The sequence below is a fragment of the Gorilla gorilla genome, chromosome 5 (assembly GCF_029281585.2).
Source record: "Gorilla gorilla gorilla isolate KB3781 chromosome 5, NHGRI_mGorGor1-v2.1_pri, whole genome shotgun sequence".
Taxonomy (NCBI): Eukaryota; Metazoa; Chordata; class Mammalia; order Primates; family Hominidae; genus Gorilla; species Gorilla gorilla.
Genome location: NC_073229.2, coordinates 176,995,884 through 177,011,352, shown reverse-complemented (window position 1 = coordinate 177,011,352; position 15,469 = coordinate 176,995,884). Strand labels below are relative to the sequence as shown.

Here is a 15,469-nt window from a genome sequence, read left to right as displayed (position 1 = left end):
CATGCATCTATAGTCCCAGCAACTTGGAGGCTGAGGCAGGAGGCTCTCTTGAGTCAGGAGGTGAAGGTTGTAGTGAGCCAAGGTCGCACCATTGCATTCCAGCCTGGGCAACAGAATGGGAATCCATCTCAAAAAAAATTATAATGTAATCTTTTGGTAGTTATTTACTTATAGATATCTTTTATACTTGCGTTGAGTGCCCTGAGGAGCATTCTTATTTTTGGTGAGGACAGAATCATAACTATGTATTTAGTAAAAAATTATTGAAAAGTTTTATGAAAATTTTACGTTCCCAAATTAGGTACTCAAATTTCTATCTTTATAATAAAAGATATTTGATAACAGCCATCTGAAGGAGCCACTATTTGCTTTAATTCCCCTAAAAGGATTTAGTACAGAGATATGCATCCTAGTGACATAGATTAAAGAGTCTTTGGAGTAGAATTGACTTTTAGCTTAATACTAAAGCAGGCAAAGTTCCTCTTCGTTGTCTCATCTCTCTCTCTCTTTTTAGTGTGGTAAGAAACTACACCTTCTTAAAATTTTAAGTGCATAATACATAATTGTTGAATACAGGTACAATGTTGTTCAGCAGATCTCTAGAGTTTATTTATTTGGCTTGACTGAAATTTTAACTCACCGTTTCCTCTCCCCCATCCCCAGCTCCCAGTAACCATCATTGCACTCTGATACTATGAATTTCACTATTTTAGATACCTCATACAAGTGGAATCAAGCAGCATTTGTCTTTCTGTGACTGGCTTATTTAACTCAGCATCATGTTCTCAGGATTCATCCGTGTTGTGCGTATTGAAGAATTTCCTTTTTTTTAAAGGTTGAGTAGTATTCCATTGTGTATATTATCCCACAATTTTTTTATCCAGTCATCTGTTGATGGGCATAATAGGTTGTTTCCACATCTTGGCTATTGTGAATAGACCTGCAATAAAACATGAGTGCTAACATCTCTTAAAGATCTAAATTTCAATCTTTTAGATAAATATGCAGAAATGGGATTGCTGGATTATATAATCATTCTATTTTTAATTTTTTGAGGAATATCCATACTGTGTTTTTTATAGCAACTGCATTATTTTGCATTCCCACCAGCAGTGTGCAAGGGTTCCAGTTTCTCCACATCTTCACCAACACTTGTCTTTTGACTGTTCCATCTCTTTCTGTTCTGCATACTTTCTTCCCACCTGGAAAATCCCCTTCTAAACTTTCTGCTGATCCTGAACTTCAGGATCCATTAGAATCTTTATTAAGCTCTTAAAATTCAAGAGAGAGTAATAGGACTTCTCCTTGGGAGAAAAACAGAAATGAAGAATCAAAGTGTAAAAATTCATCTGACTCAGAACCTTGTCTCTTTTCATATTTCAGCAACATCATCACTAATCTTTTTACTTTCTCTGTTTTTAGTTAGTTCTACTATTCTGGCATGTGTGCATATTACTTGAGCCTCTCATTAATTCCAATTGTTTGAAGTCATTGCCTTATTTTTTCCAGTTTTACCCTATCAGAGTTAAGGCAAATGGATGGGGGTGGGGGGAAAAGATAAAAATGATTTCTGAACTGAAGAATCAAGGATGAGGCAAAGAATCCTCACCAAGATGATGGCAGTTCTGGGACTTAGAGAAGTATAAGATAATGACAGCCTACCTTTCTCCCTTCCTGTGCTTTGAATATGTAATCTCACTGCCTTCTGGCCTCCATGTTTTCTGCTGGGAAATCAGCGGCTGATCTTATGGATCCCTTGTACCTGATAGATTGCTTCTCTCTCACAGCTTTCACGGTCTCATTTAGATTATGATGTATAGATCTCTGTGAGTTTATCCTATGTGGAATTTATGAAGCTTCTTACACATATAAATGAATCTTTTCATAAATCTTGGGAAGCTTTTGGCCATTATTTCTTCAAATATGTTATTTGTTCTTTCTTCCTCTCCCTCTAGGACTTCCATTATTTGTACATTGATACACTTGATGATGTCCCACAGGTCTCTGAGGCTATATTCATTTCCCTTTCTTTAGTTTTTATTTCTGTTTCTAAGGCTAGATAATTTGAACTGCCTATATTTGAATTTACCAATGGTTTATTCTGCCAGTTCAAATAGGCTGTTGAGACTACCTGGTGAAATTTTCATTTGAATTATTTTATTTTTTAACTTCAAAATTTTTATTTGGTTCTTTTTTATAGTTTCTGACTCTGTACTGGTGTTCTCTACTTGGTGAGATATCACTTTCATGCTTTCCTTTAGTTATTAAGACATGGTTTACTTTACTTCTTTGAACATATTTGCAATAGCTGATTCAAAGACTTCACCTAGGAAATCATTGTCTGGACTTCCTTAGAGACAGTTTCTAATGGCCACGTTTTTTTCCTACGTATGAACCACAGTTTCTAGTTTTTTTACATACAGAGGAGAGCCAAGATCACTTGGTGGCCATCAAGCAGACCGTCCAGAGGCAAAATTCCTTATCTGAGGAATTTAGAAGTAATTACACTTCCCTATTATCCAAAGCCAGCATCTGCTACTAGGCTTCTTTCCTAAAATTTATAAATAACTAGAATGTCTATACATCTCTGGAATGCATTCATATTGAAACTCATTTTGCAACCCTTGCTAATATTAAGGCACCAAAATGTCTATAAATGTAATCATTTGTTATGACCTACATGGCCAATATGGTTCAAATTATCCTTAAGCTACTGCTTTAAGGTCCATAAATACCCATAAAGGAAAATCCACCATGGCATGTTCAGTCAGTCCTCTCTTGCTGAGGCTTCCCACTGCACTCTTCTGCAGCATTCTTTCTATCTAATAATAGACTTCAATCCTATCTAATAAAAGGACTTCAAACCTATACTATTGTCGGTAAATTCTTCTTACTACCTGTAAGCTGATCACTTCACGTTGCTGCGGCTCTGACTCCTCACCCAGCACATGCCTCATACATTGTTTGTTGTAATTGGATATTTAAAATAATATGTGATAACTTTGAAAATCTGATTCCTCCCTTTCGAGACTGACATAAAAAAATCTGCTAAACCCCGAAACCCTTAGGTTCCTGAGGCAAGAATGGAAGGGTTGGTCTTCAGAGCCATAAGAGCTGAGAGGGTGAAGATTTCTGCAGGAAGGGCTAAGTACTCTTAGAGCTGATCTGCTCTCCTGATGTAGTCTTCCCTCTGCTTTTTAAAAACTGGACAAGAAAAATATTTCCTATATATAGAAGAAAGGCATTCTTATAATATTATTCTTTTTATTTTTCTACCCTCAGAAGTTCTTTTGTTTGCTAAACATTTAGTTTACTCTGCCCTCTTCAACTGACTTCAGTGTTACATGTAAACGTGTTCCTTTAGGCAATTCTTTGAAGCAAAATCAAAACCAAACTAAACTAAACTAAAATAAAATAAGAGTTGACATTTCCATAGATATCTGTTTACTTTCTTTATATTTTCAGGTTCTATGTGATCTACACCAATTTTATTTTTGGAGAAAAGATCGCACTTGTTAGGCATATATTGTCATTACAGGTAAAATATTCCTTTAAGTCTATAGTTCTAAGGAAGAAAAATAGTGAGAACTGTACTTCCTCACAGTGATTCTAGAAGTTATCAGAACAAGGTGAAAAAATTAGTTATAAATTTTCAGCTCTGCTTTTCTTCCATATGTCCTACAAATAAACTAGAAGTGATTTTAATTTTTTTGAAGCATAAAGTTACATATATATCTCCAAATGTTTTGTAACTCAAAAGTCATTTGGAGCCCTCTTTACTCTCTGAAACTTAGATATCTTCAGATCTCCCTTGGAAGTTCAATGCCCTTCTATCATATCTGCTAATATCTTGGTGTTCTCCCACTCTTCTGTGCCAGGCTCCTTAACTCATATATGTGAGTCTTCAAAGATTCACGGAAAATGTTTATTAAGAAAAAAACTGTGCATGGACTTCAAAACTTTTTTGCACCAAAATAAACTCAACTAACCTGTTATAACGTATCTGAACAGGATATAGTTTGAGATACTAAGAAGGATAAGACATTAGTTTACAAAGAGTCTCTATCAGAGCAACATGAGTTCTGCTAAAATTAAGAACAAACATCTATTGATGGTAAAGCTTGGGTGGAAGAATAGTGAAATCGCTGATGCTTTTTGAAAAGTTTATGGGGACAAAGCCCCAAAGAAACCAGCAATTTACAAATAGACTGCTTGTTTTAAGAAGGGAATAGTGATGTTGAAGATGAAGCGTGCAGCAGCAGACCACCGACAACAATTTGCAAGGAAAAAAAATTTGTGCCCTAATTGAAGAGGACCAATTGTTAACAATAGAAACAATAGCCAACACCCTAGACGTCTCAATTGGTTCAGCTTACACAATTCTGGCTGAAAAATTAAAAGTGAGCAAACTTTTCAGTGAGTGAGTATCAAAAGCATTGTGCCCAGATCAGCTGCAGACAAGAGCAGAGCTTTCACTGGAATTTTGAAACAAGCAGATCAAGATTCTGAAGCATTTCTTCGAATTGTTAACAGGAGATGAAACATGGCCTTACCAGTATGATCCTAAATACAAAACACAATCAAAGCAATGGCTACTGAGAGGTGGAAAGGGCCCAATCAAAGCAAAAGTGGACTGGTCAAGAGCAAAGGTCGTGGCAACAGTGTTTTGGGATACTCAAGGCATTTTGCTTGTGAATATTCTGGAGGGCCAAAGAACAATAATGTCTTGCTCATTATGAGAGTGTTTTGAGAAAATCAAAGCTTTAGCAGAAAAATGCCTGGGAAACTTCATGAGAGAGTCCTCTACAACAACAATGCTCCTGCTCAGTGCTCTCATCAAACAAGGGCAAGTTTGAGAGTTTTGATGTTAAATAGGCATCCACCTTACAGTCCTGATTTGGCTGCAACTTTTTTTTCCCCCTAATTTAAAAAATCTGTAAAGGGCATCCATTTTTCTTCAGTTAATAGTGTAAAAAAGGCTGCATTGATGTGGTTAAATTCCCAGGATCCTCAGTTCTTTAGGGATGGATGAAATGTCGGTGTCATTGCTTACAAAAGTGTCTTGAACGTGATGGAGCTTAGATTGAAAAATAAAGTTGATATTTCTTATTTTTTGTTTAGTTTCATTTTTCCATGAACTTTTTGAAGATCCCTCATACCTTGGTTTGTTTTGTTCATGTCAGATCAGACTCAGACAACTTAGTTGCTACCTTTTGTTTTTCCTGTAAAAAATCAATATATACTTTTGTGAGATTAATAATCCTTGTTGAAGGTTTAGAAAGATATTCTCATTTGAGTGTGTGGACTTTTACTATCTCACCAAGTCTTCCTCCTCCTTTGCCTTTTGATATCTGTGCTTATCCTGCTCAGACTTATCAATTCTCCTTTGGTAGCTATTTACATCTCTCTCATTTCTACACCTAAAATTTGCATAATCAGATTCATCAATGATTTTCATTTGGCAGAACCCACCCCACCTAAAAGACAGTTGGGTTACAGATAATGAAAGCATTTCAGTAATACCCCCAGACACAAAAACATATCCATTGGAATTCTGAAAATATGAGAACAAGTAAATTTGGAAGCTAGTCTCAGTATTATTTGTCTCAAAATGTCAACAGTTCTTTGATTAGGTCATGCAAAGAATGATGTTAGGACTATTTGCAAGATTATCCATGCTGTTAAAGCTACTATAGTCCAATATGTTTTGGAGTAATTAACAAGCCTTTTTATTTTTTTCTGAGAATTTTTTACTTTCCTCCCATAAGCTGAAGATAAAAAAGACACAAGATGAAGATGTAAAAGACGTTGGGAATAAACCCTGAGCCAAAGCCAGATTTATATTTCTTTCCATTTATCTCCTAATACCAGGTGTAATTCTAAAACTGAACATCCACTATTTTATATAGGAGCTGAAAAGTAGCTTAATTTTTTTATGGAAAGAGGGTATGAATGAGCTTTCTGAAACATTAATTTTATAGTTTACAGCACAGGAGCATCTTAGTTCTTGAACTAGGATTTCTGGTTTTCTCTGCTTGTCTTTTATATTCTTTATATTTGAAAATGTATGTCAGAATTCACATATGAGTTATTTCCCTTGAAATAAGTATACTTATATTAAAAAAAATAGATGTTACCTGTCTAAAATTAGAAAAAATATTTGCTTTATAATTGAGCGATTAAAGTCATGTTTGTGTCTGCCATTTAAAGTTGTCCATGGTCCAGAGCTCACTTGAGATTTACCATGCCTAATTCAGTAATGTTGACTCAAATCTTTCCAGAATTTTTGATAATCCTGTCTTCACTCAACAGTTATAGGCCATTTTTGCCTCTGAAATATAGGATTTGAAGAACTTTTATCTACTACAGTGTCTCTTTTATAGATCTGTTCATTTTTATAACCAAGTTCTTTTATTTCAAATTATTCTTTAATCTTTCTTCCTAATCTTTATGATTAAACTTTCAACCTCCTGTAGTAGAATAGATTCTAGATGCTGAGGTATATAACTCAATTGTGCAATTCAGAATTGACCTCAGAGTTTTGTATGTCTCCAGTACAACTGTTTAAACTACTTGACATTAAAATGTTAAGCCATTCTGTCATTTTTGAGCAATTTCCTGAATAATTTCCAATTTCCAAGCTATCTGTACACAGGAAACTGCTGTTTAACAAAGGTTGCACCCAGTGAAGTCAGGGGCCTTTCATCTAATTATAAACATCCCTTATTATCTTCAATTAAGTCTGCTGTGACCCTGAAATAACTTTTCATAGTTGAAACCAAACTATAAAAAGAATCTATTGGGTATCAAAAATATCACTTACCTCCCCAAAGAATGAATTTTTAAGGCCTCTATCAAAATCTCTACTTCAGAGATCTCTGGAGATGCATGTTTGGCAATGGTATCTGTTTACTAAGAACTCATTTTCTATGAGACTTCTAGAAATATCTTCCACTCAATTAGCAGTTGACATTCTCCCTTAAGTAGATTGAAGTCCCCCAGTATTAGAGAACAAAGCAGAGACCTGTGGCTTCCATTCCTTACAGGAATGAGTCTTTATGTTTAGAGAATACCCGCTGGGGAGGGCTAAAAAGAATAGCCTTGTCAAGCCAAGGGGTGTGAATTGCTACCGTGAGGATTTACAATTCTAGAGTCCTCTATATTTTAGTACTATGGTTACATTAGCAGAGGTACCATATGGAAGGGGTATGAGGAGATGGTACTGAGTAAGTGTGAAGTGTAGATGAGATGAAGAACTTTTATCTATTACAGTGTCTCTTTTATAGATCTGTTCATTTTTATAACCAAGTTCTTTGATTTCAAATTATTCTTTGAATAATTTTATATTCTTTATATTAATATATATTAATATATTTTCTTGTCCTCACCGAAATCTCATCTCGAATTGTAATCCCCGCGAGTCAAGGAAGGAACCTGTAATCCCCACCTGTCGAGGGAGGGAGGCGATTGGATCATGGGGGCAGATTCTGCCATGCTGTTCTCATGATAGTGAGGGAGTTCTCACAAGATCTAATGGTTTTAAAAGTGTGGCACTGGCTGGGCGTGGTGGTTCATGCCTGTAATCCCAGCATTTTGGGAGGCTGAGGCGGCTGGATCACCTGAGATCAGGAGTTCAAGACCAGCCTGGCCAACATGGTGAAACCCAGTCTCTACTAAAAATTCAAAAAATTAGCCGGGTGTGGTAGCGGGTGCCTGTAATCTAGTTACTTGGGAGGCTGAGGCAGGAGAATCGCTTGAACCCAGGAGGCGGAGGTTGCAGTGAGCCGAGATGGCGCCGTTGCACTCCAGCCTGGGCAACAAGAGTGAAACTCCATCTCAAAAAAAAAAAAAAAAGTGTGACACTTCCTCGTTTGCTTGCTTTTTCTCGCTCCTGCTGCCTGTGAGGAAGGTGCTTGCTTTCCCTTCGCCTTCCGCCATGATTGTAAGTTTCCTGAGGCCTCCTTAGCCATGTGGAACTGTGAGACAATTAAATCTCTTTCCTTTATAAATTACCCAGCCTCAGGTAGTATCTTTATAGCAGTGTGAAAACAGACTAATACAGTAGACAAATATGCTAACCACCCTGATTTAATCATTACAAACTGTATACATGTATCAAAACATCACACTGTACCCCATAAATACATACAATTATGTCCGGAATTGGTGGGTTCTTGGTCTCACTGACTCCAAGAATGAAGCCGCGGACCCTCGCGGTGAGTGTTACAGCTCTTAAGGTGGCGCATCTGGAGTCTGTTCCTTCTGATGTTCAGATGTGTTCGGAGTTTCTTCCTTCTGGTGGGCTCGTGGTCTCGCTGGCTCAGGAATGAAGCTGCAGACCTTTGAGGTGAGTGTTACAGCTCATAAAAGCAGCGTGGACCCAAAGAGTGAGCAGTAGCAAGATTTATTGCAAAGAGCGAAAGAACAAAGCTTCCACAGTGTGAAAGGGGACCCGAGAGGGTTGCCAATGCTGGCTAGGGCAGCCTGCTTTTATTCTCTTATCTGGCCCCACCCACATCCTGCTGATTGGTAGAGCCTAGTAGCCTGTTTTGTCAGGGCCTGATTGGTGCGTTTACAATCCCTGAGCTAGATACAAAGGTTCTCCAAGGCCCCATCAGATTAGTTAGATACAGAGTTTCCACACACAGGTTCTCCAAGGCCCCACCAGAGCAGCTAGATACAGAGTGTCGATTGGTGCATTCACAAACCTTGAGCTAAACACAGGGTGCTGATTGGTGTGTTTACAAACCTTAAGCTAGATACAGAGTGCCCATTGGTGTATTTACAATCCTTGAGCTAGACACAAAGGTTCTCCAAGTCCCCATCAGATTAGTTAGATACAGAGTTTCCACACACAGGTTCTCCAAGGCCCCACCAGAGCAGCTAGACACAGAGTGTCGATTGGTGCACTCACAAACCTTGAGCTAAACACAGGGTGCTGATTGGTATATTTACAATCCCTGAGCTAAATATAAAGACTCTCCACGTCCTCACCAGACTCAGGAGCCCAGCTGGCTTCACCTAGTGGATCCCGCACCGGGGCTGCAGGTGGAGCTGCCTGCCAGTCCCGCGCCGTGCGCTCGCATTCCTCAGCCCTTGGGTGGTCGATGGGACTGTGCGCCGTGGAGCAGGGGGTGGTGCTCGTCGGGGAGGCTCGGGCCGCACAGGAGCCCATGGAGTGGGTGGGAGGCTCAGGCATGGCGGGCTGCAGGTCCCGAGCCCTGCCCCGCGGGAAGGCAGCTAAGGCTCTGTGAGAAATCGAGCGCAGCGCCGGTGGGCTGGCACTGCTGGGGGACCCAGTACACCCTCCACAGCCGCTGGCCCGGGTGCTAAGTCCCTCATTGCCCGGGGCCAGCAGGGCTGGCCGGCTGCTCTGAGTGCGGGGCCCGCCAAGCCCACGCCCACCCGGAACTCCAGCTGGCCCGCAAGCGCCGCACGCAGCCCCAGTTCCAACTCGCGCCTCTCCCTCCACACCTCCTTGCAAGCTGAGGGAGTGGGTTCCAGCCTTGGCCAGCCCAGAAAGTGGCTCCCACAGTGCAGTGGGGGAGCTGAAGGGCTCCTCAAATGCCGCCAAAGTGGGAGCCCAGGCAGGGGAGGTGCCTAGAGCAAGCGAGGGCTCTGAGGACTGCCAGCACTCTGTCACCTCTCACAATCATTCGTCAATTGAAGACAAAATAAAACAATAATAGAGTAAGCTATGTCTCTCTCTCTATATATATTCACACACACATACAAACACACACACACACACACATAATTTGCCAGATTACTACTATTTGACCTTTTAATAAAATGTTATTTAAAATTTAATATGAATCAACATTTTACACCTTGAATTTTAGAATACTTTGGTTTTTGTTTTGGCTTTTTTAAGCCAGGGTCTCTCTCTGTCACTCAGGCTGGAGTGCAGTGGCACGATCTCAGCCCACTGCAACCTCTGCCTCCCAGGCTCAAGTGATCTCCCACCACAGCCTCCCAAGTAGCTGAGCTACAGGTACACAGGCCACCATGCCCAGCTAATTTTTGTGTTTTTTGTGGAGATGTGGTTTCACCATGTTGCTCAGGCTGGTCTCAAACTCCTGAGCTCAAGCAATCTGCCTGCCTCCGCCTCCCAAAGTGCTGGGATTAGAGGCGTGAGCCACCATGCCCAGGTTAAAATACTTGCAATATGAAATAAATTTAACTCTAGAAAACATAGACACTAGCTGCTTGAGAAAATTGGTCTGAGGTAATCTCAACTTCAAACAAGTAATAGTATTTTCAAAATCAGCCCATATCAGTTAGTTCTGGCTCTCCATGTTTCCGGCACTCTCTTGCTATACTCAGACTGCAGGATCCAAAAACAAATGATACAGCAAGTCATAAAAATAAGGAGGTGACTCAAATAAAACGAAGCTGGTCTTCATAAATATTACAGCCTTTTTAGCTTGATAAAGTTTAGCAAAGCAACTATTTTATTTAATAGCTGTAGTCTTTAAAACTTAGTTTTACAAATGTCGAAATTTCTATTTAAAATTTTTAATGTCCCTAAGGAAAAAAGCCTAAAAAATGGTTTTTAAAAACATGTCTTTATTGTGAAAAACTTCAAACATAAAAATGTAGTTTAATTCATATTTCTGCCTAATCACCCCCATTGGCATAGTTTAATTGAATTCCTAGATATGATATCATTTCATCTGTAAATACCTAACAGTGTATCTTTAAAGGGCAGGGACTTTAAAAAAATATGAGAAGAATGTCATTATCACACCTAAAAACAACAATTCCAGAGCATAAAATTGTATCTAAATAGTGTTCCAATTTTGCTGGTTCTATTGTAAATGCATTGTTTCAGTTGGCTTATTCAAATGAAGATACAAAGTCTACACATTGCCTTTGTGTAATATGCCTCTTAACCTCTGTTGATATATTACAGTTTTTCTCCTTCATTTTTTCTTGCTGTTTGTTTGTTGGAATTTCCCACAATCTGAATAGCAGCATCATGGTATTTTTTTAAACATGCTCATTTACTCTATGAATGTCCTATGAACTGAAAGTCAGATCTAGATGCTTAACTAAATTCCTTTTGACAAGAACATTTCATAGGTGGTTGTGAGTGCTTTCTATTGCTCTGTATCAGATGGTACATGATGTCTTGTTTCAATCCCTTTTACTTGATATTAAGATTGATCTGTGAATTCACGTGTGATCAACCTGATCCATCCATTGTAAGGTTTCCTATTGGCCTTTACCTAAGGATTTTAAAACTGATGAATGTTACCTAGATCTATGATTTTATTAGGAAAAATATTACATGTATTTTAAATTCTTTCTGAATTTGTTTAGAATTATTTCAGAAAGAAGGTTCTTTTATCAACTGTTTGATTACTCACAAATGCACTTTGTACAAGAAAGGTAGAATAGATGCTTAATTCCCAGATTTATTCCTAATAAACTAGGAAGATTTGTATATCCTTATCAAGAGCTTTCCAACATAGCGGGTGTTAGAAAACAGTTCTAATTTGATTTGATTTCCTATTTTCAAGAGGGACAAAATTGTTTGAGGTTGACTTCTTTCATTTTCACTTGGTTATGAATAGCTAAAGAGAGTATAATCTTTTGTAAAAATATGATTGGTTGTCTAGAAAGTAATTTCTTATCCAAAAATTATGTGATTCAGAACATCGACAATGAAAAGCTGGTGAACTTGAGAAGAAGAAATAAAATGAGAAACTTGTCTTTCACGAGGGTGGTTTGAAATGAGATAGAAATTATGGGGAGAAGGGATAGGGATAGGGTAACAATGGAGTGACATTTTTCCTAGTATATGTTTCATATGGATTTGATTTTTAGAATATGCTATTTTATTAATTAATTAATTAATTCTAACTTTTATTTTAGGTTCAGGAGTACATGCGCAGGTTTGTCATATAAGCAAATTATGTGTCACAGAAGTTTGGTGTATGGATTATTTCATCACCCAGGTAATCAACATCATACTTGATAAGTATTTTTCCTGATCCTCTCCCTTCTCCCACCATTCACCCTCAAATCGGCCCCTATGTCTGTTAGAACATGCTATGTTTTTCTTTTTCTTTTTTTTTGAAATTTTCAGGGAAAGAACATGTTTTTTTTTAATCTTCAAAAGCAAATAAAATAAATAAAAAGGGAGGGGTACCATAGAATACAAACAGAAAGAAATGAATAACATAATACACTCAACTGAGAAATAAGGAACTAACCCAATTACTTGTTGAATTTGGTATTTTGACTATATACTTTCTGGCTAAAAAAAAATGGCAAACAAGTTAGTAGTTGGTAGGTTAGTGTTTCAGAGGTATAGTTTAGAAATTCTGAAACTTCTTAGTGCATACTGTAGGATTGAGCAGATACATAAATGAATTAAGCGTAGTAGAAGTCAGGTTTGGTATTATCAGAAAAGAGTATCACAAAATGGGAAGGGTAAGCGTTTGGAGCAGCAATCCAGGAAGGGCTCTGGGCATCCCTGTGCATCATTGCTGGGTGTGCCAGGAATGCAACACCCTCGCCACTTTTCATCCAGGCCGTTTCTCAGCGTTGGATGTGCAAGCAGTTTTGAGAGATGAAGTCATGACTCCCTACAAGACAAAAAACAGGTTTGCTTATTTTGCTACAAACCAATAAGTTCTTCAGCCATGCTGCAAATCCACTGTGTATCCAGTTCCCATCTGCGGCCCGCACATCATCCCCATGGGACTTGAGAGCAAGAGGATCCCACGCAAATCATGTTGCTTGCTGTGCTGTGAGTAAAATGTCGTTTGTCTATGACTCAGAAGTCTTGTATCTTCTATTAGCATCCATGAAACACTGGCAGGCTAACTCGTTAAAATAACCCAAAATCAAATTCCAAGTCTGAAAGACACTAGAATGGCGTATGGTATTTTGTTAAAATTGGAGGGATGGGGATGAGCTCATAGTTATAAAGATAAATGATAGATATTAGATTAATGTATAGACAGATATTGGTGTGTATGTATAAATAAATGTTTTTACAAAGACAAATGTTTTTACAAAGTAGATTGCTACAGGGTTCGTATAGCCCTTAGCTCTTCGTTTATAAATACCTTTCGTCTCTAAAAAGATCCAGGGCTCCCTGGAGAACTGGCTAATTCTCGGGCATGGAATGAAAAAATACAAGATGAACCTGGAGAAGCTTTCTGTGTCAGAAAGTAAGAACGTGCTCAAAGAATGATGGGACCATGTGAAAAGGACATAGGCGTCTGTTTGAAAGGCATCCCACTGGCCAAATATAGGATAACTCTGAGGATAAAAATGTCAGTAAAGAATTATAACCCACTGAAATAAAAAATGATAAATGGATAAATGAAGGCATTATTTATAGGACAATGACAGCTTATACATTTTAAAAGAAAAATGAGATACAAGATCAACATTTGGCAAACACCATAATAATTGTTTCTGGCAAGAAACATCCATGAAAGCTAAAAACTAATGGATGCAAATTGATGAGAAAGATAATATTTATATAACCTCAAAGTATCTCCTTCATAAAATACTTATTAGTGACAAAGTGAAGATGGTGACTCTACAATGGAGGAACCTGGCAGACAGCATCTTAACCAAGGGATCAAGATGGAACAATTGTGTACCATAATGTACATTCTCATATCAGGCGCTAAGTACACAACATCACTTTTGTGCTACTCTGCACAAAACCCATAACTGAAACCTAACTCTGAGGAAACATCAGATAAAAACAAAATGAACAATATTCTTTGTAATAAGTGATCTGTGCTCTTCAAAATGTGAAGGTCATAAAAGACAGTTCCAGGTCAAAAGAGACCAAAGGTGCACAATAACTAAATAAAAAAAGAACCTTATATTAGATTTTGCAGAAGAAACTATTTTTTGCCCTTTCTTTAAACACTATTAATGGGAAGTTGGTGAAATTTGAATAAAGTCTGTACGTGAGTTAATAACATTATATCAAAGTTAATTTCCTAGTTTTAATCACTGTCAGGTGTTTATATAAGAGAATTTGTTTTCCAGGAAATACAAACTGAATAATTTAGGAATAAAGGGATATATCTCTATAATTTACTCCTAAATGACTCAGAATATATATATATATATATATGTATATGTATATACACACACATATGTATGTGTATGTATAAATTTGTTATATATATAACATATGTATGTGTTAATATAACAAATTTATATATATACATATATGTATATAAATACAATATAGATATTTTTTGTATATAACTTATATCTCTATCTATGGGGAGAGAGAGTAAAGAAAATGTGAAATGTTAACATTTGGGGCCTTTAGCAAAGTGTTGACAGAGATTCTTTGTATAATTTTTTTTTTTTTTTTTTTGGAGATGGAGTCTCGCTGTGTCACCCAGGCTGGAGTGTGGTGGCGTGATCTCGGCTCACTGCAACCTCTGCCTCCCATGCTCAAGCAATTCTCCTGCTTCAGCCTCCTGAGTAGCTGGGATTACAGGCACGAGCCACCATGCCCGGCTAATTGTTGTATTTTTAGTAGAGATGGGGTTTCACCATGTTGCCCAGGCTGATCTTGAACTCCTGGGCTCAAGTGAACCGCCCGCCTTGGCCTCCTAAAGTTCTTTGTATAATTTTTGCAACTTTTTAGTACGTGTGACATAATGTTTTCTAAAAATGTTTATAAAATTTCATTTCTTGCAAAATTCGGTACTTTTTTACTTTTGGATTTAGTCAATAGGTTTTAGTAAAATTTAAAGTAATTGGAATTAAAAAGAATTGTTTCTAATCCTGGCTGAGCACAGGCTTGATAATTTAATCTCTCTGAGCTCCGAAGACACATAATTGCAATATTAATATATATACACTTATTTTCCTCATATACTTAATACCTTTATATAGCAAACATAGATTGAATCCTGACTTGTTTTTAAATGAAAAGTTTATGGCAGGAAATTGAATAGAGAGATCTGATTATAATCTCAAACTGTAATTCTTAATCTCTGGTTCATGACATACCAATCCAAAGTACTGCAAGTGACTATTTCCACAAATATTTAAAGTAAAATTTTAACTCATAACATTTTTGCAGAGTAGAACATGGTTATTGTCATACTAATATTATTGTGTTTTGGTAAATTTTCCTGAGTTGGGGAGATAGGGTTGGATTATGGCCAGGACACTGTGCCTTGTTCCGGCAGTTGATGGTCCCATCTGGGAACCACCTGTCATTAATAAAAGCAGTATGCATGAATTACTGCAGTACTTTATGTCCCTGTAAATATTAGGTTTCATCAAAATATAATTGTATGCATGAGAAGGAGTGCATCCATATTTGAACATCATCTGTCATGAATTGTATGAGGAAATAACATTTAAAAATTATTGCTCCAAAAATGCAAATGGTTTGAAGACACCATAACTTATGGTTCATAAATGTGTTCATAACTGAACAAGGTTTATGTGGGACATTTCA

At 37.5% G+C, this 15,469-nt stretch overlaps 1 long non-coding RNA gene across 1 annotated transcript in view; it reads left to right on the top strand.

Annotated features, from left to right (window-relative positions):
- LOC129534293 (uncharacterized) overlaps positions 1-13,957 on the top strand; it is a 46,057-nt gene extending 32,100 nt beyond the window's left edge. Inside the window, exons 2-3 of the long non-coding RNA XR_008680826.1 lie at positions 11,881-11,963; positions 12,542-13,957. This is a non-coding gene — a long non-coding RNA (uncharacterized lncRNA). The remainder of the gene's footprint in view (positions 1-11,880; positions 11,964-12,541) is intronic.
- Positions 13,958-15,469: the final 1,512 nt, after the last annotated feature.